This window comes from Notamacropus eugenii, chromosome 4, assembly GCF_028372415.1.
Source record: "Notamacropus eugenii isolate mMacEug1 chromosome 4, mMacEug1.pri_v2, whole genome shotgun sequence".
Lineage (NCBI taxonomy): Eukaryota > Metazoa > Chordata > Mammalia > Diprotodontia > Macropodidae > Notamacropus > Notamacropus eugenii.
In genome coordinates, this window is record NC_092875.1 from 6,057,891 (window position 1) to 6,081,682 (window position 23,792).

The following is a 23,792-nucleotide window of genomic DNA, read 5'->3' on the forward strand; positions in this document are numbered from 1 at the left end:
GTAATTAATCATGTAGCCAGTGACATTTATCTACAATGAAGTCTGTGGGAAGGTTAAAGGAGAGAGAAAGAGAGAAAGAAACAGAGGGAGAGAAAGTATATTTTTGAGGAATAGTTGTGATGGGGTACCAACCCTGGGAATTCCCCTCCCTACACACACACACACACACACACACACACACACACACACACACACACACACACACAGACACGCACATGCCTCTCTCCTTTAAACTTTCCCACAATGTCAAGTGTCTGATATTCATCTGATGAGAAGAGAAGAATATTCACCTATTCCAGTAATCCTCTCAGTAGGCCTTCAATTATGGCCTATGTCCAATCTCCCAATTCTCTGTTACCTCAGAATAGTCCCTGCTACTTGAGCTTATCTAGACCTCATTCTTCTTTAGCCTGGTGTTCTGGCCCTTTTTTACTTTTCTGGTCACCCAGACTGCTTGGCCACTCCTAGAACCTTCCCACAGTCTTTCAGATTATATGATCCACCTGACTTCCATTGAGGTGCTCAGATTGACAAAAATTGATTGAAATATTAATAAATTAACTTACTCTGTTTCCATTCAGTTAACAACTCTTTCAGGGATGAAGGACCAAAAGAACGAAGTGATAGTTAAAGGTAGAATAAAAGTTAATATAAAAGTCCTCCAAAAAACAGTAATATAGAGTAAACCAAATAGGGCAAAAATTATTCCTTTGTTCAAAGCATAAAGGTAGCATGTAAAATGTCTCTGACGTTTGAACTGAACCAGCCCCACACTATGGCATCCTCACAGAATGTGAAATCTTGAACAAGTGGTGCCTTGGGGATAAACTGCCCTGCTTTCACCAGAGGTTCATTCTCATCAGGAAAGATCACATAGTTCTTAATGGCATATTGAGCCTCTGATCTTCTATGCTCATCCACAAACACCTTGTCACCAGCACTGTTGTTAAATTGAGTGTTCCTTAGGAGGGAGTGCACCTGAAAGTGAAAGAGAAATCCTAATTACTGACTGGTATCTGAGGGAAGGGCACATTATATGAGGGATACTGAACCTGTTTTGTAGTCTTAGGGAGTTTTGTTGTCTTATTTGGAGGTGGGATCAAATCTGGTTTTATCCTGGGACACACAGAAATGAATCTCTGGAAGTCACAGTGCTGCTTACACCTGCCATGTTTATAATTTCAGTTTTACCCTTAACTCCTTACTCTCACCTCTTTTATCTAACCTATCCCCAAAGTCTATTGGTTTCATTTTTACAACGTCTCTCAAATACACTGCCCCTCCTTCTGATACTGGCACAACCTCACAACCTTATTCCTGAACATAGAAATAGCAGTGAGTCTATGGCCACAGGTGAGTCTCTGGCCACAAGTCTCTCCTCATTCTAGTCCATCCTCCATTCTTCCTTGGAAGTCTTTTTTCTAAAGTACAGGAGTGACAATGTCACTTCCATACTCAATAAACTCTAGTGGCTCTCTGTCATCTCTAGGATAAAATACAAAATCTTCTGCATGACATTCACAGCATTCCATGTACTAGACTCTCTCTCTCTCTCTCTCTCTCTCTCTCTCTCTCTCTCTCTCTCTCTCTCACACACACACGCACACACATGCACACACACATGCACGCACACACATATGCACCCCTCTTTCCACTCTTTTTGTACTTTACACCACCCCTCCCCACCTACTCTTTAATATCCTGATATTGGCCTCCTTGGTGTTCCCTGAACAAGACATTCTATCCCTTGACTCCAGGTGATATCTCCTTTGGCTGTCCTCCATTCCTGGAATGGTTCCCCTTCCTCATCTTCCTTTCCTGCTTCTGTGGCTTCCTTCAATTTCCAACTTGTGGTGCTCAACAACTGGAGAGGGGGTCCATTTCATCACTCAGCTTTGTGGTCACATTGGCATCTTTCTAAATAAGAAAATATGATCCTTGTTGTGCTTGGCTTCACATCCAGTCAAAGCACTCACATGTGCCCAGAGGCAGGCCGGATCATACACATCTCCATATATTTGTGTGTTCCTCCTACAATGTAGGAATGAGTGTGCAGAGCCAGGTGAAAGGTCCTCTTGGAAGAACTGAATACAGGAAGTATGAAGGGAACTAAAACTAACCATATAATTGACCAGCAAGTGTGTGTTTACATATAGACACATGTGTACACACATACACACACACATATACACATACACACTTACCTTTAGTTTCATTTTTAGCAAACTGACCAAGGCCATTTAACATGGCTTTTATTTTCTTGATGTTAAAGGATGCTCCTTTTTTTTACAATAAACTCATGACCATCCAAAGATATCAATTTCACATTCAAAGCATTGGGGCCCTCATACCCACCATATGTTTTCTTGTCTCCGTATATTATCTCCTTATGAAATCATAATTTGTTTCCACAGGAAACAAAACACCCTCTTTCAGTTCTGAAGCAACCTCAACTTGGTTTCAGGTCATGCCACATCCCCTGCTAAAAAACTGTCTGTCCACCCCCACTCTACTCCCTGACTACCCCTGCTCCCCACAGGCTCCCAGTATCAACATACTTAAACTGAGGTTTGTCAAAACTGAACACAAGTTATGAATATGGATTTCTGGTCTTATGGAATCAGGAATCTGACTTTGAGACAGGAGCTTCATGATATGTCAACCAACAAATACAGAAAAGGAATTTTCACTATATTTGAAAGTAGCTGAGAAGTAGCCTACCACTGAAGATTTCCAATGAATATGACCTTACTACCTATAAAGGCAGCTCATTCTTCTTCATGTATGATTGATATCTTTATAATTGTTAGGCAACAAGATATCTTTCTTTTATCTAATCAAAATTTACTTTTTTTTGTACCTTCCATCAATTGTTATTGGAACTACCTTCCCAGATAACATGGCACAAATATAATCACTCCTCCCCATGATAGACTTTCAAATACTGAAAAACAGCTACCATCATGCTTTGAGCAATTGCCTCTCATGTCTACAGTTTCTTTTCCAATTCAATCAACCAGTCCTCATATGGCAAAGACTTAAGGCTCTTCACCATCCAAGTACCACCTTCCAGTTTATCAATGATCTTCTTAAATTGTGGGTCCCCAAACCAAACACAATACTCAAGATGACATCTGAGGGCAGAGGACAGAAGTAAATCACATGCTTAATTCTGGAAGCTACACTTTTTAATGCAGCTCAAAATTGCATTAGCTTTTATGGCTTCCAAATCAGTGAGCAGATGCATATTGAGTGAAAGAATGAATGAACATATGAATGAAAAATGTTGATTAAGTGATTACCCTCTTCCAGGAATTGTGCTAAGTATGGAGATAACTAATAAAAAATCTATATCATCTTTACTTCCAATACTCTATATTCATATTGGAAAGAAAAACAACATATATACTAGAGTATTGCCCAGGAAGGAATATTTTGTTCTGAGAAGTCCTTTGGATGGTGAGTGGAGACATGGAGCAATTTATTGTCATGTCCTTTCCAAGAATGGTTTGATTTGATTACTGTATCCTAAACTAGAGGCAGAAAACAATGAGCTGTTAGGGAAGAAAACTATCCCAGAATTGATAGTGTCTGTGAGGGACAAGTAGGATCTAGTTTGGGCTACATATGAAGAAGTATCATCTAGAAATCTCTAATTAGACAATTCTGGTGGGAGGTTAAGGCTAGAGCAAAGAGACATGGAACAAATCTACCTGGAGAGCAGTATATTTTATCTGGATGACTACAATATTGAGTTTGCAATCCACTAAATATCAACTTTTAAAAAGAAAAACTGTTACCAATCCTCATGAACCATTTAGTATTGGAAAAAGTTGCTTTTTTAATCCAAGAAAAGGGTTTAAGAATTATACCGAATGAATTTCAATTTTTTAGTTTCAAAATAACACAATAGAGTAGATGATTTGCTGCCTCTGTCATCCATTGTGCTAGTTTTGCCCCCATTTTTATCTCATTTGCATATTTAATAAGAACACCATCTCTGTCTTTATCAGAGACATGAATAACAATTTTAAACAACAGGGAGCTGAGAACAGATTCCTCAGATGCTCTATGGTTACTTACTGTAACATTAACTTTGCACCATTAAAAACTACATTGTAATTTCAACCAACCTTTAATAGCTGTAGGCTCAGCATATCTACTTCTATTGTTGTATATTATACATCTCCCCATTGTTTCCTTAAGAATAGAAACATACATTTTATTAAAATGCTTCTTAGGTGGCACAGTGGAGACAGTGCTGAGTGCTGAGTCAGGAATACACATGGTCCCAAGTTCAAATCTGGCCTCAGGACTTTACTAGCTGTGTAAGCCTAGGCTCAAGTCATTTAGCCCTGTTTACCTCAATTTCCTGTCAAATCAATGTAAGAAGGAAACAGCAAGCCATTCCAATGTCTTTGCTAAGAAAATTTCAAATAGGATCGCAAAGAGTCAGACACAAACAAACAACTGAATTTTTTACTATTTTTTTCTGAACTTGAGTTTGTTTGTTTGTTTTCTCAACATGGCTTGACTTGAAACTAAGTAGGGCTGATTTTTCATATTTAATATGAGACATACTTTTCAATGTTAGTGGCAATCAAAACCACTGAGACCAACACTTGTATATACTCCTTAGATATAATTTATTTTCATACTTTTCATTTTCATGTTCTATTGCTTTGAATATCATTTGCCTCTGAAAAGATGTTGTTCTTTTGAAATTAAAAAAGATATGCTCATATATCCCTACTCTAGATCATACTTAGATTTTACGGAGTAAATATTTGTGGGGAAAACATTGTCTGCATCAGGACAATTTAATATATGAATCTTCTAGGAATTTTGCTGATATTTACCATTTCTCTGAAACCATTTAACTAGGTTTTGTCTCTGTCTTAACCAGAAGGCAAATGGATAAGTTCATTACCAAGAAATATTTATTTTTAATTTAGTGTATACCCCAGCAATATGTACAATATAATTTCTTTCATCTACAAGAGTAATAACTCTCCAAAAATTGAAATAGATCAATTTTCAGCATGATTTCTTTCGATGAAACAGTGTTGGTTCTTTGTTATTGCTGATTGCCTTTCCAGATACAGACAGTTCTCACTTTCTTGTAAGTGGACTGTCTCTCAGACGTCTACATAAAGCAATTTTGTTGTCATGAAAATTCTCCTGTGGACATGGAAAGTGAGGGAGAGAAGAAGATAGTAAGATGGTCATGTGCCCATGGAAGGAGAGGGTCAGTGTGTGGTTTAAGAAATTGTAGGGGCCAAGGTCAGAGAAGCAAACACAAGAGGAGGAAAACAGGGGACTGTGTCATCATCACAGGGCCCTAGCTATAACAGAGAGGAAGAAGCCTGAAGCAGAAACTTGGGGGAGGGACATAGACACAGATAGAAAAAAGCAAATGACATGTGGGGGTTGGAGACAGACTTGCAGTATCTGAACTCATATGGGATAAGAGAAACATAAAGTCAGACACACAGAAAGAAGCAAAGGCCTCAAGTCAAGCCCTTGAGCAAGAAGTGGTGGTGGTCTCTCTGTAAATTCATTCTTCTGCTTTCACTCGGAGCAGTTATGTCTTTTGTTTGTTTATTTTTTGGAGGAAATAACTTGCTCCAGAAAGGGAATGGAGACTCTGTTCCCACACCATTTTGCGTGTACCAAAAACTTCAAAACCCCTAGAATTCTATCTGAAAATTCCTCAGAAAAAACTCTGACACTTAAGACAGTGTCCTCATTCCAGCTCAACACTGAGAACAGAGGCATAATTTAACATATAGTTAGAAGGCAAGATATAGCCTGGAAAATGACCAAACAACTTGAAAGAACCTCGCTTTGGAACTTAATATATCTAAGGGAAGATCAAAGTACAAACTCAGAAGAAGAAAATGACATCCAATCAGCTACAATCAAAGCCTCAAAGGAAACAAAACATGTGAATTGTATAGAAGCACACCAAGAATTCCTTTAAAAGCCAAAAAAACTGTTTTCAAAATTGAAGTGGTAAAGAAAAAAAATAGGTAAAAAAAAAAGCAACCAGGAAAGAAAGTTAGGAAAAGACAATTACAGCTAATAAAAGAGGAACCATTTATTACATTCTCAAATGTTTTAATTAGAATAGGTGATACATTTTGTCAAAAAGTTTTTTTCTGTATATATTGAGATAATCATATGATTTCTGTTAGTTTTCTTGTTGAGATGACTCAACCAGTATCTCTGATAAAGGTCTTATTTTTAAAATCTATAAAGAGCTGAGTCAAATTTATAAGCATGCAAGTCATTCCCCAATAAGTGGTCAAATGATGTGAACAGGCAGCTTTCAGGTGAATAAATTAAAAACAATGTATAATCATATGAAAAACTGCTCTAAATCACTATTGATTAGAGCAATGCAAATTTATTATCTCTTTTATTCCTCATGGTTTTTCCTTTTCTTCTGATTCTTCTGTTACAACATGACTAATATGGAAATATGTTTAATATGAATGTACATGTATAGCCCATATCAGATTGTATGCTGTCTTGGGGAGAGGGAAGGGGAGAGGTGGGAAATAATTAGAAATAAAAATCTTATAAAAGTGAATGTTGAAAACTAAAACTAAATAAAATGAAGTGGGGAAAGCCTATTTATTAAATACTACACGTTGTGTTAAAAAAAATCAGAATTGGCCAAATGGAACGAAAGGGGGAAAATTTTATTGAATAAAATGATGACTTAAAAATTAGATTTTGGCAAATGAAAGCTAATAACTCCATGAGACATCAAAAAGACCCAACAAAACAAATCAATGAAATAATAGAAGAAAATGTGAAATATCTCATAAGAAAAAAAAAACCCCTAACCTGGAAATTTTATCCATGAGAGATAATTTAAGAATTATTGGACTACCTGAAAGCCATGAACAAAGAAAGAACCTAGACACCATGTTTCAAGGAGATGTAAAGGAAACCTTCCCTGATGTCTTATAATCAGATGGTTAAACAGAAATTGAAAGAAATCACTGGTGGAAGGGAGCTAAGATGGCAGAGGAGACCTGCTCACACTCTACACCCAAATACCTTAAAATACCTATAAAAATTACTCTAAACAAATTACAAAACAGAAGTAACCACAAAATTACAAAGTGAAACAGATTTCCATTGCAAAACAGCCAGGAAGGTCAACAGGAAGGGGCTATCACACTGGGCTGGGAGTAGAGCACAGTCCATTGTGAGCCACTCAGCACAGACAAGACTGAAGCAGGTTCAGGGCACTGAATCATGGGCAACTGCTGCAGTTGCTAGATATCTCAACCCACAAACACCAAAGATACCTTCAAAGGTCAGTGAGAAAGTTCTTTCACCTGAGTGAAAGGTGAATGTGGTTGTAGCAGTAAGTATCCCACCATACTTGGGGGGCCTGCTATCACAGGTTCATGGATCTGCATTCAGAAAAGGAAAACAACTTTCAAGGTGTTAACAATCACTTTAATCAAACACATGTATCATTCCTTTAACCAAGTACATATATCATTCAGTTAGTTCAGGGAGTCAACACTCTGAATTTCAAAGAAAATACATAGAAATCAAAAGATCAGCAGACATGGTTTCCTCTGCCTGAATTCAAAAGACAATTGGACCCCAAGTGTCTGACTATCATTACCAGAGAGGGAAGAGTTCAAAACCTGGGGACCTTTTTAGTAGCTTCCCAGAGTCCCCATCTGGTACTCAAACCTTCTTACCAAAATCTAAGCCCCAAAGTAAAACCTCAACTCAGGGTATTTATACCATTTTAAGAGTCAGAGGACATCACAACCCTTTGACCCAGTGCCTCAATAGAAAAAACAAAAGAGGTACTTGGAACCCTCCTACAAAACAATTCCCCTAATCAAACTTCTCACAATGGGCAGGCCCATCAATGGGTGGGAGAGATCTTTAATCACATTAAAATAATTAACAGTAAAAATACATACACTGTTTCTACTTAAAGAAACTCCTGTTTCTGTACTTTTCTTTTTGTAAAGACTCTTGATTGACAAAGGCAAAAGGTTCAAAAGCTCACTGAAGAAAATAGTTCTTTCAAAATTAGAATGGAACGGATGGAGGCTAATGACTTTATGAGAAACCAAGAAATCTCAAAACAAAACCAAAAGAATGAAAAATGGAGGATAATGTGAAATATCTCATTGGAAAAACAACTGACCTGGAAAATAGATCCAGGAGACAGAGAGCACAGAGTGAATGGAATAGGATGGAATCATATGTTTAAAAAAATGAAATTAAGCAGTGAGAGAGAAATATATTGGGAGGAGAAAGGGAGAAATGGAATGGGGCAAATTATCTCTCATAAAAGAGGCAAGCAAAAGACTTTTTAGTGGAGGGAAAATGAAGGGAGGTGAGAGAAAAACATGAAGTTTACTCTCATCACACTTGACTCAAGGAAGGAATAAAATACACACTCATTTTGGTATGAAAACCTATCTTAAAATACAGGAATGTGGGGGAGAAGGGGATAAGCAGGGTGGGGGGGGATGATGGAAGGGAGGGCAATGGGAGGAGGGAGCAATCTGAAGTCAACACTCTTGGGGAGGGACAGGATCCAAAGTGAGAATAGAAGCAATGGGGGGCAGGATAGGATGGAGGGAAATATAGTTAGTCTTCTACAACACGACTGTTATGGAAGTCATTTGCAAAACTACACAGATATGGCCTATATTGAATTGCTTGCCTTCCCAAAGAGAATGGGTGGGGAGGGAGGGGTGAAGAGAAGTTGGAACTCAAAGTTTTAGGAACAACTGTTGAGTACTGTTCTTGCTACTAGGAAATAAGAAATACAGGTAATGGGGTATAGAAAGTTATCTGGCCCTACAGGACAAAAGAGAAGATGGGGACAAGGGAAGGGAGGGATGATAGAAGAAAGGGCAGATTGGTAATAGGGGCAATCAGAATGCTCAGTGTTTTGGGGTGGGGGGAGGGGAGAAATGGGGAGAAAATTTGGAACCCAAAATTTTGTGAAAATGAATGTTAAAAGTTAAATAAATAAATTTAAAAAAAAAGAACCTTCAGCAAGCATTATATGCAGTGGGGATAAGCTAGATGCATTTCCAGTAAGATCAGGGGTGAAACAAGGATGTCCATTATCACCACTATTATTCAATAGGGTACTAGAAATGTTAGTTGTAGCAATAAGAGAAGAAAAATAAATAGAAGGAATTAGAATAGGCAAAGAAGACACTAAGTTACCACTCTTTGCAGATGATATGATTATATATTTAGAGAATCCCAGAACTTCAATAAAAAGCTACTTGAAATAATAAACTACTGTGGCAAAGTTGCAGGTTACAAAATAAACCCACACAAATTTTCTGTGTTTCTGTTTATCAGTAACAAAGCCCAACAGCAAGAGATAGAAAGAGAAATCCTATTTAAAGCCAGGGTAGACACTATAAAATATTTGGGAGTCTACCTGCCAAAAGAAATCTAGGGATTATATGAACACAACTATGACACTTTTCACACAAATAAAGTTAGATCTACGTAAGTGGGAAAACATTAGTCGCTCATGGGTATGCTGAATCAATGTAACAAAAATGACAATTCTACCTAAATTAATTTACTTATTTGTTTGTCCTAGAGGCCGAAGGGCTACCCGAGCCTTTCTTACCTGTCGTCCAGGTCTTCGGGGATCAGCCGGATAAACGTGTTGAGAAAAGAGACTTTCCAGAGTCGAACAAGGGTTAGGCTTTATTCAGGGTCTTAGTTACATGTGCAGGGTGAATTCTTCCTCAGGAGAGAGGAATCCTCCTCCTCCCAAGGGGGCAAGGATTGTACAGCAAGAGGATGGGAGCGGGAGAGGGGAGGGACCCTCTTCCCTCCAAGGGCCCCTCAGCTCGAAGAGCACCTGCAGGCTTTCCTGACCCTACTTAAGCTCTCCCACCACATAGTTTGCACGTGAATACCGTGCCTCCTCTCAGCCTTTAGCTAGTCAACAACAGGTGTGCTCAGACCATGGGTTAATCTCAAGGGTGGGATGCTCTCCCCAGCAAGTTTCCCACTGAGAAGAGGCGGAAATGCACGAGATAGCCCATGTTTCACGCCTCAATTCCCAGCTGTTCCCTGGGGGGCCTCATGAGAACTCTGAGGTTTAGAAGTCCTCACCTTTACCTGCCTGAGACTGTCCACGTGAAAACTGAGCTTACACCCCCAACACTTATTCAGTGCCATACCAATCAAACTATCAGATAATTATTTTCTAGAGCTGGAAAAAATAATATCAAAATTCATCTGGATGAACAAAATCAAGGGAACTAATGAAAAGAAATGCTAGGAAAGGTGGTCTAGCTCTACCAGATCTGAAATTGTATTATATAGCAGAAATCTCAAAACCACCTCATAGTAGTTAAGAAACAGAAGGATAGACCAGTAGAATAGGTTAGGTACTCAAGACACAGTAGTCAATGACTATAGCAATCTACTGTTTGATAAACCCAAGGAGCCCCGCTTCTGGGATAAGAACTCACTGTTCGACAAAAATTGGTGGGAAAACTGCGTAAAAGTGTGGCAGAAACTAGGGATAGACCAATACCTGACACCTTACACAAGAATAAAGTCCAAATGGGTACATGATCTAGGTATAAAGATTGATACTGTAAATAAATTAGTGGAGTAAGGAATAGTGTATTTATCAGATTTATTGAGAAGGGAAGAACTTTTTAATAAAGAGATAGAAAGAATTATGAAGTACAAAATGGATAATTTTGATTACATTCAACTGAAAAAGTTTTGCACAACCAAACCCAATGCAACCAAGATTAGGAGGGAAGCAGAAACTGGGGAAAGAATTTTTGCAAATAGTGTCTGTGATAAAGGCCTCATTTCTAAAACACATGGAGAACTGAGTCAAGTGTACAGAGTGAACATATTAGTAGAGCCCTCTGCTGAGCTGAAGTCTATCCCTTCATCCGTGTGCCTTGACTATAAGGAGTCTGGTTTCTCTCTCTCCTTGTTTATGTTTTCCTCTAATTAAACTGGGCCTTCTGTCCCAACTTCCCTGGGGTGGTCCCCTGATAAACTCAGACAGTAGAGAAAAGCATGTATGTTATTTGAGTGCATACAGAGCATTATTAGGTCAGGGTGCTTCTTCTGGTTAATTAGTTCAGCCCTGGCCCTTATTGGGATTCAAATGATCTTAACTGATTATCACTTTCAGAAGCATCCTGTGGTTCCACAATACCAAAAGTCTATTCAAAGGGAAACCCACTGGTATTATACCACTACAGGAAACAGTAACCCTTCCCCAGAGAAAATCCTAATCGTTAAATTAAATTTAAGCTCAACTTAACCCTAAACTCCCTCTTCCTGGGGGAAAATCTAATCATTAACTGGAGCTAAGCTTAAACTTTGCTAAACTTTGCTCTCCTGGGGAAAAAAACAAAACCAAAACCAAAAAAACCCCAAAAAACCCTAAATTGAATTCTGAATACCTTAATCCTAATCTTAAACCTAAATATTACCTTGGTTTGTAAGGAATGGGAATCAAGAGTTTGACCTTCATTGACAGTCTTCTGTGAAAAAGCCCCTTGGTGAACATTAACCAGTGTGTTCTTTGAAAATTTTCCAAAAGGCTGTTGTCCAGGATTAGAATTGTCAGTAGGCCTGGTTCAGCTCTCCAAATACTGTGGCAGGTGAAATGATTGAAGGAACAAAGGTCCAAGTTTCCTGTGATATTGATTTGTGAAGCAATGCATGCTAGTTGCCTAACAAATCAGGACCTTTCATCTTCCTTTCCTTTGATATTGAACTACAAATATGGGGGGGGGTGGAGTGGACATGGGAAACAATTAGCCAGGATACAGAATTAGATGATTTCTAATTGGAGGAAAGATTTGGGGCTTCCAAGGAGGAAGGGGCAGAGCAAACAGGTATACTTTTATGGAATCAGAAAAAGAGGTGTCCCTCTAGCCCCAAGTGTCTTTAATTCATCAAAGGAACACAGAAGCAATAACTGATTAGTGTGGGGTCAGTTTCCAGATAAGACATATAGATTGTCTGAGATGGACAATTTTGAGAAAACTCCTTACATCTGTCTTTGGAATTGACTGGGTTTCTGAACAGCACAAAGTAGGTCCCTAGGTAACAGTCTCTAAGCAGCATGTGGAGGTAGACCAGCTTCCCTGACACACAAGGACAGGTTCTAACAATGCAAAAAGTTTTCTCTCAGTTCCCACATTTGAATACAATTTTCTCACAGGATAGAAGTTGGACTGAACCTAAAGCTAAAAAGAAAGGGAACTGAACTAGCTCCAGAACTGAACCATAAGGTCGAGTGAGTGGGGTTCACCCAATTTCCCCTACCACTCCCATGTCTAATCCCCTCAGTTCCTTCAGGTGGGAAGGGCTTTGAGGGCCGGACTCACCCAAATCCTCACTTCTCCCCTACTGGGCACCTGCACTATCAAAGAGCCAAGGCTCATTACTCTTGATTCCCTGACAAAAGTCCACAGGCCTGGGAAAACATAGGAAGAGATAGGGGCCTAGGCCAGGTCTGAAGACAGAACCCCTGTAGGAGGTTAGTGGATCAAGGCCTTGGATGGATGGGTCTGTGTTTGAGCAATGAGGACATCATCTTTAAAAGAGAAGGAGGTAGATGGAGACTGTGCAACTCCGAGAAAACTCTGCCTGGGAGAGAGGCTGAAGGCCCAGGGAAGGTAAAGGACAGACAGAGGGTTGGGTCTCACTTCCTCATGTCTTTCAATACCTTTCAGACTTGGTACTAGCATCAAGTCACTGACTGAAGCAATCAGTCTTATCCTGAGTCTGGAGCCCAGAGATACTTAAAGTGCCTACTGTATTCCTGCCGGAGCCAGAGAATTGGTCAAAGACCTCCTCTGGTTGGTATTTGTCCTTGGAAATGACTAGTACAGGAGCCTGGTCCCATTTCTGTTGGTACTATAGACCCCTCCCAAACCATTTTGAAGCCTCAAGACTTGAGAAATGCCTGAAACATAGATTGATCAATCAAGAGAGACATTTTGGTCCACTCTGAGCTTAACTTACCATAATGTTTTGTGTGCTGTGGCACAATAGATATGCTTTGCTTTGCTTTCTGAGAGAACTCAAACTGTTCTTTCCTGTGTTAGCCACTACAAGACTGGATGAAGCTGACCAGGAGCAGTCTTCTGTTTATGACTGCCTTGAAGGTGCCTTGGACCAGACACTCTTGAATAATGGAGCTTTTCTTATGTTGGTATTTTATGGACATATGCTATGTTATGCTATAGCATGACATATTAATGATGGAAGAAACACAGATATCCTGGATCTATAATTTTCCTTGACACTTTAATACTTATCTTGTATTTACAATCTATCCGATTAAGAAATTCCTTTCTCATATTATGGTCAACACATAAGGAAACTGTAATTTTAGCTGACATAGGCATCCTAAGCCAGGAAGGGGGTGGTGGGGTGAGAGGGAATTACCCTTTTGTTTTGTCCAACTTTGGGTTCCTTGTCTTATGATGAGCCCCCATGCACATCTCCATACCTACGTTCTACAAACTTAGAGAGAAACAAACACTCACATGAAACCTCATTTTGTTTGTCTTTCTAAGAATGAGCTTAGTACCAATGAGCATACGTACTCCTTATCCAGCTGATCTCCTGCACAGGTCAAGTTGACTGTCTGCCTTAGGGTCACAGACATGGAGGGAGCCTGGGTCAACCCATAGGAGGCCAGAGGAGAAAAGATGACACCTTGTCCTGGGACTCAGCAACTTGGCCTTGGGTGGAGAGGAGAGATAAATGAACATATATAATCTGTTTCATTAACAACTTAATTCTGATCTTTTTTCAAGAGACTTTTCCTCAAAAATGTGAGTTCTCTCTCTCTGTCTCTCTCTTTCTCTCTGTCTATCTATCTCTTTGTTCCTCTTTTTTTGGTCTCTGTCTCTCTTTGTTTCTCTGTGTGTGTGTGTGTGTGTGTATGTGTGTATCTATCTCTGTTCTTGTTTTCAGTCTCTGTCCCTCTCTGTTTATGTGTGTGTATATGTGTCTCTCCCCCTACACACACTGCACCCCTCCCACAGGCTTTAATGTAGATCAGTGTCATTGGCTATTTAATTAATTACCAGGAAAATAAACAACATTAATACACATTTAAGGGCTTCACAAATGTTGAAAGCTCATGGGCAGTCAGAAACAATTTTTTCCCCAACCAGATTCAATTTTGTGTGTGGCACATCTAATGGGCAAGTTGCTTACTTTCTGCAGGACACAGTGTCTTCTCAAGGCAGGCTGTTCACTGGACTTGGCTATAGACGCCAAGAGATCTATGACTACAATTTTGTACATGCAAAGCTCACAAGGTCATAACCTTGTTGAACATGTGTCCTTTACTCAATCATCTGAGATCAGGAAAGAATAAAATCTCAGAGACAAAATAAAAGTCAAGAGAAGTGCCATGCATTCATGGTCACATGTTAATGTGGTAGGGAGATAAGGCAAATGAGGCAGTCAATTACTGGCATCTATTCACCCACTAAGAGGTCTAAAGTAGTTCTTGTCTCACTAAACACTGAGAGAGAGAGAGAGAGAGAGAGAGAGAGAGAGAGAGAGAGAGAGAGAGAGAGAGAGAGAGAGAGAGAGAGAGAGAGATGGAGGGAGGGAAGGAGGGAGGGAGGGAGGGGGAGGGGGAGGGGGAGAGGGAGAGGGAGAGGGAAACGGAGAGAGAAAGAATTCATCTGTTTGAAAATTTCCCATGTATGCTCAATTCTATCTCAGCAACAATGAAAAGCATGAAGCAGGCTGATGGAAATCAGTCAGAGAAGAGGTGTCCTGTGTTTTTTGAAGTGGAGAAGGAAGGAGCTACTTCATCACTCACTTTTGAAAATGGGTTCACCAGCCACATGAGTACTGGCAAAAGGCATGTGATACTGCACATGTTCTAAGGGCTGTGCCACCACTGACCAATGCCTCTCCTTATCACAAATGGAAACTTTTTCCTCCTTTACCTAAATGAAGGATGCAGTCCATAATTTCCCTACATTATGTCTCCATTCATGTCTTTATTTTTGCATGCCAGTGAAAGCTCTTCCCATCCTTTAAAGATTAACACAAAAAAATCATTCCTCTAGGAAGCCTCTCTTAAATTCTGCCGGTCATGGGCCTTTACAGTTACTCTATTTGCCGGTCCTTAACTTTGCATGAAAGATGGCATATTGCTGACCTTTTTTCCTGTGAATTGTCCCCTTATCAGACTTGGAAATCTATTGGGAAATAACAGTCTTTTCTAAACATTGTATCTGAGTCTCCTGCAGCACTACATTTTGGTCTTTCCACATATAAAGTACCTATAAAGTTCAGTGAAGTGAACTGTGTTGACACAGGTAAATTGCCTGAATCTCTGGCTCTACAACAAATCTTCTGACCAGTGAAGGAGGGACAGTATATGATCAGGTGTAAAATATAAGGACAGTCTCCTTTCAAGGACAGTGAAATGCCTCAATCCTATCTTTGTCAATTTCTTCCAGATTTGTTCCATCACTCCTCAACGTGTAAGTCAGTCACCAAGAATTTATTAAATGTTTAATATGTGTCTGGTATTGAGTTAATTTCTAGAAATAAATAAAAAGACCACAACAATGTCAACCTAGTCTCTGTCATGATGGAGTTTGAATTCTGAGAAAGATATTAGATAAAAGAGCTGAAAAATGTGTTAGGTTAGGGGAGCAGAAATGTGGAAGGGACCTGGTGGCTAATTCTGGAGCATTCCTCTCCCAAAGCAGAAGTTCCTGGAAGAGCTCATCACTGGGGAAATGAGCCTGTAGGAGTAGAGTTGTGAGGCAGCTGAGGAACAGTGGAATTGCCCCCCAAATTAGAGATGGTATGATGTATGTAGAAGGAAGGAACAAAGAGAAACTTCCCCAAGCTTGGACTTGGGGATAGGATACCCAAATTCCAAACCCAGCCTTGGACACCAAATTGTCATATCTTCCTGGTTGATATCTCTTTCCTTTCTGGTACTTAATTTCCTCCTTTATACAATGGGGAATCGATAGAACTTCTTGTCCATCTCTACCTCTATGATTTGGATGCTTTGGTGATCTCTAAAGTTCCCCCTATCTCTTATGTTCTGTGGTTCTATTCTCTCTCTTTCCTGGGTATCGATGATTCTTTGCATCCTGGCCTTTTCCTAGTGTGTACCCGTGTTCATGTGGCTTTTTCAACACCGTGATACTGTGATGACTCAGTGACCTCCTGGATATAAGTACTCCTTCCAGGAGTAACAACTTCAGTTTCTCTATGATTCCTCAGGTTGTAACTCTTGTCTTTGCATCCTTCCTAAATACCTCAAATGGTGTGTGTGTGTGTGTGTGTGTGTGTGTGTGTGTGTGTGTGTGTGTGTGTGTGTAGGGGGGAGGGCAGTGGGGAGGACTTATCTCTAAATTTCCTGTATATGTACAATTCTTCCAGGGGTAAAGATTACCTCCTTTTCTTGTCATCTCATGCTTTAATTCTGGTCCATATCACCTCTTTAAATCCTCCATGGGGGCCCCCTAAGTATGTGTGTGTGTATGTGGACTTCCTCCATGGCACTCCTTGTCTACCATTGCATCACTAACCCTGTCCACATTTTGGTTTAAGGTAATTCTGGGGAAAAGAGCACTGGTCTTGAGGGGAATTCTGCTAAGGGCCTCTGAAAATCTACAGATCTTATTGAATAACAACCTGGAATCTTGTTAGGCGTTCCTGGAAGACAGCACACTATAGATTTCATTATGGAAAAACTAGAGGGCTTAGTTATAGAAAGGCAGAACTAAGAGGAGCTGATAGGTGAGATGAAAGATTGTTAAGGGCTGCTCAAGCTCTTAGTCAAGCAGTGACTGCACACATCATCAGTCCCATTATAAGCAGGGCTAATGCTGGCATCAACAATGGGGGCATGGAGGTAGAAAAGAAGAGCTATTCTTGTCATAAAATCCCCCAATGGGAACACTTCAGGGTTGCTGACCTTACTTGTAGGATGGCCTTTATTAAACTCAAAGTTTTCCAGGGGAAGTTATTCTTGGCTGTCACTTGTTGCAAGATATAACCAGGGCAATGATCATATTCACAGCATGGAGAACTCAGACTGCAGTCCTGAAAAATATATTCTGAGAGACATAATTTCTGGGTAATCAAAAATCAATTTACCAGTTATGACTACAAAGTAATTAATAAAATGTGGTTAGTGGTTTTCTCTGGTAAACCAAAGATGTCCCACAGAGAACATTCAATTCTTTAAAAGACTTTGGAAAAGAGGTTGTACCTGAGGGTGGAAATCTGATTGGTTAACAATCAGTGATGCAATGGACATATTAATGAAGAGGCAGGTCAAAAGTCTTAAGTTTCTTCTGCTGTGAATATGACCCAGTTATGAGATTCAGTCCCCTCCAACAACCTGGACAAAAGAATCCATTTCTACCCAGACAGCTCTGGCTGATTTTCCCTTTCATTAGCTGGGTCACCCTAAATTCTAATGGAAGTTCCCAAGGGCAGGGGCTTATTTCCTAAGGGCAGGATCTTACCTAGACTGGTTTTAGTTTGTAAGGTTTTCTAGTTGGGTGGGGTCTCATCTAAGATAAAGTAGCAAGCACCCTGATGATTCTCATCTATCTCATCTATCATCAATGTCATTCAGAGGCTGGCTGAATAACCTACAGGGGTTGGCTTCTGAGTGAGGAAGTAGGAAGGGAAAACCTTAATTTTAATTAATAATTGGTTATTAATATAAGAGAAAAATGATCATTTTTTTTCAGTAGTAGTCTGACCTCTCTGCTACTTCCAACAGTCTCCTCCTCACCTTTCTTTAGTTGTTATATTCCCCCATTATAATTTCAGCTCTTTGAAGGCAGAGACTATCTTGTCACTTATATTTGTGTCCCCAGTCCTCAGCACAGACCTTGGCACGTAGTAACATCTTAATAAATATTCTTTCTTTCTACACACCTATCTATCTATCTATCTATCTATCTATCTATCTATCTATCTATCTATCTATCTATCTATCTATCTATCTATCCGTCTGTCTGTCTATCTATCTAGGCTGTCTGCCAACCTACATAGCAAAAGGTTATCATTCATTTTCCTTTAGGCAGTAAAAAGGTTTCTATCCCTGCAAATCACACCAGGTACAGTCATATATGGAAAGTTCACAGGCTGGAACCATTGATTCAAGTATATAAGTGTGAAGATCACTACCATCATTACTATGTTTAATGAACACATTTCTATTGTGCATTTCCATGAAAATGATGAAGTGGAATTTTAGGTTTCTCTCTTACTCAGGCTAAACTCCATTAGACTAAGGAAAACTGTCTACTGCACAGACTGGTGTCCTTAGAAGCTAAGTGTCAAAGGAGGGGGCCATTTCACAGTCTAGAACCTCTCTCCCCACCTCATCTCCACTACAGACCCACTTTCCTGATTTGAGATGGGCTTAGATACTCACTGTGTTTAGGCTCACTACCAGCGATGTTGCACTTTACTGGACATGTACAGCTTATTTTCCAGTTCTGAAAATACAATCATATCAATTCAGCTATTCTGGATAGATACATGTATCAGTAAGCACCCCAACACACAAAGAGGGGCATGCTATCCCAGTTTTTTACATCTGCATTCATAAAAAGAAAGGCAACTTTCAAGAGGTAACAATCACTTTAATCAAACACATATATCATTTGATTAACCAAGTACACATATTATTCATTTAGTTCAGGGGCGTCAGCACCCTGAATTTCAAAGAAAATACAGAGAAATCAAAAGATCAACAGACATGGCTTCCTCTGCCTGAATTCAACAGAGAGTTGAACCCCAACTGTCTGACCACAGTTACCAGAGAGGGAAGCACTGACACCTGGGTTTTCAAAGCCAGGGAGCTCCTTAAAGCAGCTTCCTAGAGTCCTCATCTGGTCAAACAAACACTTCCAGTCAGTAAGCCCCAAAGTAATCAACAGATATGGTTTCTTCTGCCTGATCATAATTCAACAGACAAGTACAACTGTCTGACCATAGTTACCAGAGAGGGAAACACTGACATCTTGGTTTTCACAGTGCAGAGGCTCCTTACAATAGCTTCCCAGAGTTCTCATCTGGCACTCAAACCTTCTTACAAAAACTAAACCCCCAAAATAAAACCTTACCCTCAGAGTATGTGTACACTTTTTAGAGCCAGTGGGCGTAACCCTCTGCCCCAGTGCCTCAACAGAGAAAACAAAAGTTACTTGGAACCCTCCTATAAAATAACTCCCCTAATCAAGCTTCCCATAATGGGCAGGCCCATCAATGGGTGGGAAAGATTTTGTTCAATCAGAGGCACTTTTAGTAAAACAAAAACAGCAAAAGATCCTAATTTGATTGCCATCACAATACATCAATCTAGTTGTCTGTGTCTCTACTGACCATCCCTTTAACTTTTCACACCAAATTATATTTCTTTGCCCCCTCATATGTGTTGTCTCCTCCTATTAGAAGGTAAGCTTCTGAGAGCAATGACATTCTTTTCTTCGGCATTTGTATTATCTGCATGTAACACAGTGAGTCATAAAAATCATTTTTATACATTCATTCGTCTATCCTATCACTCATTCATAACACTGTGTCTCTCTGTTCTTCCTTCCCCAGACCATATGCAATGCCCATGATCAGTGGCTATATTGAGATAGCCTTGTCTCACAACTAGTGACTTCAGGCTCTCTCAAGGTTTGCATTTCTTCTCTTCCTCTACTGAATTTAAGCACAACATCCTAGAATGCTGAGTTACATGTTTTGCGTCTTGAATTTAATGACATCTGAGGTACCTTATAATTTTTGTGATTGCTGAATGTAAAATTCTTGTAAAGGGGATTCATAGACAGATGCAGGTTCACTTGAATTCTGAGTGAATGATCCAGGGTTGAGCACTTCTCTAGGTGGCAGTAGAGTATAATAGAAAAAGTATCAGCTTTGGAGAAAAAAAAAACAGAATTGATCTGCTACATACTTTGTAAAAGCAGGTATTTACTGCACACTTTCCTGGGCATCAATGTCCTCCTCTTTGAAATAAAGTTGTTAAATCAGATTTCCTCCAGGGTCTCTAGGAGCTCTAAATTCTTTACTCCTATCATCAAAAGAGAAAAATGTAGGGGAGCAGAGCCAAGATGGTGGATGAAAGCATGAACTCTTTCAGAAAGTCCTTCAGATACCTCTGAAAATGGATCTGAACAAATTTTAGAGTGGCAGAATCCACTATGAGACAGAGTGTGGCAGATTTCCAGCACAAGACACCCTGGAAGTTTGCCAGGAATGATCTGTTGCGTGGCGCTGGGGGAGTACAGATTGTGTGTGCTACACCAGCACAGACTTGTCCATAGCTGAGGAGGAATGGCCCTGGGGTGACTGAATCACTAGTGGCACTGCTGATTCCCAAACTTCTCAGCATGGGACAGGAGTATGGAGGAACTGAGTGAGAGAGAAGCTCAGAGCCCAGGATAGCAGCAGTAGCTACTCCTGGGGCTATCAGCCCACAGCCTAAATGTTTGAAATCATGTACTAGAACTTCCAGGAGCCAAAATGGCAGAGTAAACTGTAGCTGCTCTCAACCTCCCCTTGTTGACTTTGAAAAACCCAGAGAATACTGACCTAGGAAATATTCTGGAATAGTGGAGCCAGCAGAAGGGGTACAGCAGTCTTTCAGTTCAGGAGGCTAGGGAGACCAACAGGAAGAGTTCCTCTTGCTGTGACTGAATAGGACCAGTGCAGGACTGGAGGTGTCCCAGCAAGCCCCACCTGAGTGGACCAACAGGAGATCCTGATCCCCAGGGGAGTGGAGCTAGTAAACAAGAACACAAGGACCCCATCCATACCTTACCACAACCAGGGTAATTGGACAGATAACAGTGTAGCTGCTGAGTCTGCCTGTGCTCTATCATAGGCATAGGGAGGAGTCCTCCTATTGCCAGACCAACTCTCCACCACACCTGACACCCTGAGTTTCAGTGTAACTCCGGGGAAACTCAGAAAGAAATCACCTGGTTTGGGCCTTGGCACCCACCAGACAGTTTAGTACCAGGTGAACTGCAGCATTATATAGCTTCTAGCTGCAAGAACCAGAGACCACAACACACAAACTCAGTAATGAGGCACCAAGTTCCAAGCACAAGAAAAGTGGGACAGAGCCCCCAGAAGTCTGGAAAAAGGCAGTCACAATGAGCAAGAAGAAAATCAGAAAATCAAATGTCTGTCATATTTAGAGATATCTGAGGTGCTCTGATTTCCAACTGTGTAATGTGTGAAAGTTTGTTTTTTTTGTTTGTTTTTCCAAGAAGGTTGTGAGAGATTCATATTTCTCTTCTGTTTAATAACTAACTACTGTATTAGGACCAAGGTTTTTCTACTTTTTTACTTCCTCATGCAGAAACTAATCAGTGTGGGAAATCTTGCCCAGGTCAAAATCTAATAGGACAATAAAAGCAACTCTTAAGTGTGTGCTAATGGGTGTATTTTGTGGAATGGTTGATTTTCCCTATTACCAAGAAAAATGTATTTTGGAAATTGATATCTCTTTGACCAAGATTTGAGTGACCTAAGTCAGTTACCCCAAGACTTTCATTTTAATAGAGCTCACTCCTGTTATTGTGCTAAACAGTCTGAGTGAATTGCCATCCCTTGGGAAGACCTCCTCACTGAAGGGTATAGAAGCTGTGACTCCAGGACCATTTAGGGTTTGAGGTCTAAGAGAGGTGGCCAGATGACCACTCTTTTATTAAGCTGCTGGCCTTATTAATGAAATGACTAACTTACCCAGAAACTATGTCTCTCAACCTTTTTAAATGTCACAGTTGTGGCAAACCACAAAGGGTCCAGAGCCTTTCACTCTAGATTCTTAACAGGGTGGTCCCCTCCCTTGGGTCCAATGGGGAGAGTTTCTCCACCAGGAGGCTTCTTTGTTGGGACTGTGGCTATGATTTAACTTTCTCTTTTACTACTAAGTGAATTTTGCATTTGTAAGCATATATGTATGTGTCTATCTTTTTTTAGTGTTTGTGCTGCAGCTTTTTAAAAGAATTTTCACTTTCTTAGGGAGTAGATAAGTAAATAAGATGCACCTGCTTGAAAAACAACCCCTGAAGAAAGCTGTATGGGGATGAAAGAGAGAAAACCTGTGCGGGGCACAGAGAACAGTGAGGGACACCTGGGAAATTCAGGGTGTTCTGGGACAGCCAGCTTATGAAACTAATTGCTAGTAAACACTGAAGTACTAACAATATAATCTGAATTTTTTCAGGACTAGGGTTTCAAATAGTGCAACGAGCCAATCCTCTGTGAGAGAGTCTCTAAAGCTACAATCCTTGCTTACAATTTATGGGGCTACGTATAAATCAAGGGGTGTGTGTGTGCGTGCGTGTGTGTGTGTGTGTGTGTGTATGTGTGTGTGTGTGTGTGTGTGTATGTGTGTGTGTGTATGTGTGTGTGTGTGCGTGTGTGTGTGTGAAAGGACTCTTTAAGCAAAGGTGTGTGGTGTGTAAGCCTGCCCAAAGGAGCTATTCTTAGCCTTTTCATGCAGACGTGTCAAATGAATTCTTGCTGTGAGGGAAAGTGAGTAAACTAAGGGAGGTGTTCAAACAAGGACAGAAAGTGGTTTTTAGCCTCAACTTTTCACTTTCTAGGTCACTAAGGCTCTCTTCAGTTTGTCTCTTAGTATGAGGTTTTCTAAGATTAGCTTGTCAAGTAAGGGAAGTGAAAAAAGCAGACTGAGACTCTCCCAGAAGTTGGTTTGGCATGTGGAGTCAAAAAAGGGATCTTTCTCTCTGAGCAAAAAGGCCAGTTTTCTTTTCCTTTGGTGGGTCTTAAACCTGCAGATGCTAACTGATAACACCTCTGACGTTATCATCAGCTCCTAGCTGGTAAAGAACCAGCAGCTGATGCCAGCCATGGCTGAGTTTTAGGAGCAAGCCATCCCTTTAAGTGAGGTTAATTAATGACCCCTTAAAGTCACTTCAGGATGTTTAAATTAAATCTAGAGAACAGTCTTTATGCATCTTCCCCTCAAATATCAGACATGAGGGCAATTTGTTTAAAGCTGCAAAAATATTTTTGTAAGACAAGGATCAGGTCTTTTACATCATAGCCATAAATGCAGTCATTTAGGATTTCAGTGATCTGTCTAAAATGTATATTGACATTGTAAAAGCTGTTTTTTTTAATAAGCAAAGTTGTTGAAGGGTCTGAGAGAAATCCAACTCTCTTGATCCATAAATTATTGAGTATTAATTCTCTCCAAATTGGAAAAGGTGAAGAGAAGGAGGACAGAAAGGAGGGTGAGTGTAATTTTTAATCTGAAAAGCTGTATCAAGTAGGCAGTCCAGCCTTTTGTGATCTGGTAATGGGTTTGGGAGTAGCCAGATCCCCATCTTGTGTTTCAACAGGAGCATAAGCCACTGTATGTCTCATAAAAGATTTTGTAATCACTAAAACATCTTGATGGGTTTTTAAAAAGAATTTGTACCACGATCTTCTTCATATGTTGGTACTAGAAATAGACAGTGTGGGTTTCTCTATCCTTTTGTGAGAATGAGATATTTGGAGTTCTTTGATTTCCTAGAGAACACCTGAATTTTGTGATATGCAGATTAAGGAAGAGAATCCTGTGGGTTGCCATTAACTCCACAGCTTAGGAAAGTAGGGCTTTAATAGGACATTTATTTAATAAGGGTACATGCAGTCTGGGATGTAGATGTATTATAAATTGAAGTTTGGTTGTCTAAGTAATAGGTTTGAAA

At 40.0% G+C, this 23,792-nt stretch overlaps 1 long non-coding RNA gene across 3 annotated transcripts in view; it reads right to left on the bottom strand.

Moving 5' to 3' along the window:
- Positions 1 to 20,740, bottom strand: part of LOC140502834 (uncharacterized) — a 37,507-nt gene extending 16,767 nt beyond the window's left edge. For all 3 annotated transcript variants that reach the window (XR_011966583.1, XR_011966582.1, XR_011966581.1), the window contains exons 1-4: positions 20,653 to 20,740; positions 18,482 to 18,545; positions 13,635 to 13,772; positions 567 to 978 (exon numbers count right to left, since the gene is read on the bottom strand). This is a non-coding gene — a long non-coding RNA (uncharacterized lncRNA). The remainder of the gene's footprint in view (positions 1 to 566; positions 979 to 13,634; positions 13,773 to 18,481; positions 18,546 to 20,652) is intronic.
- Positions 20,741 to 23,792: the final 3,052 nt, after the last annotated feature.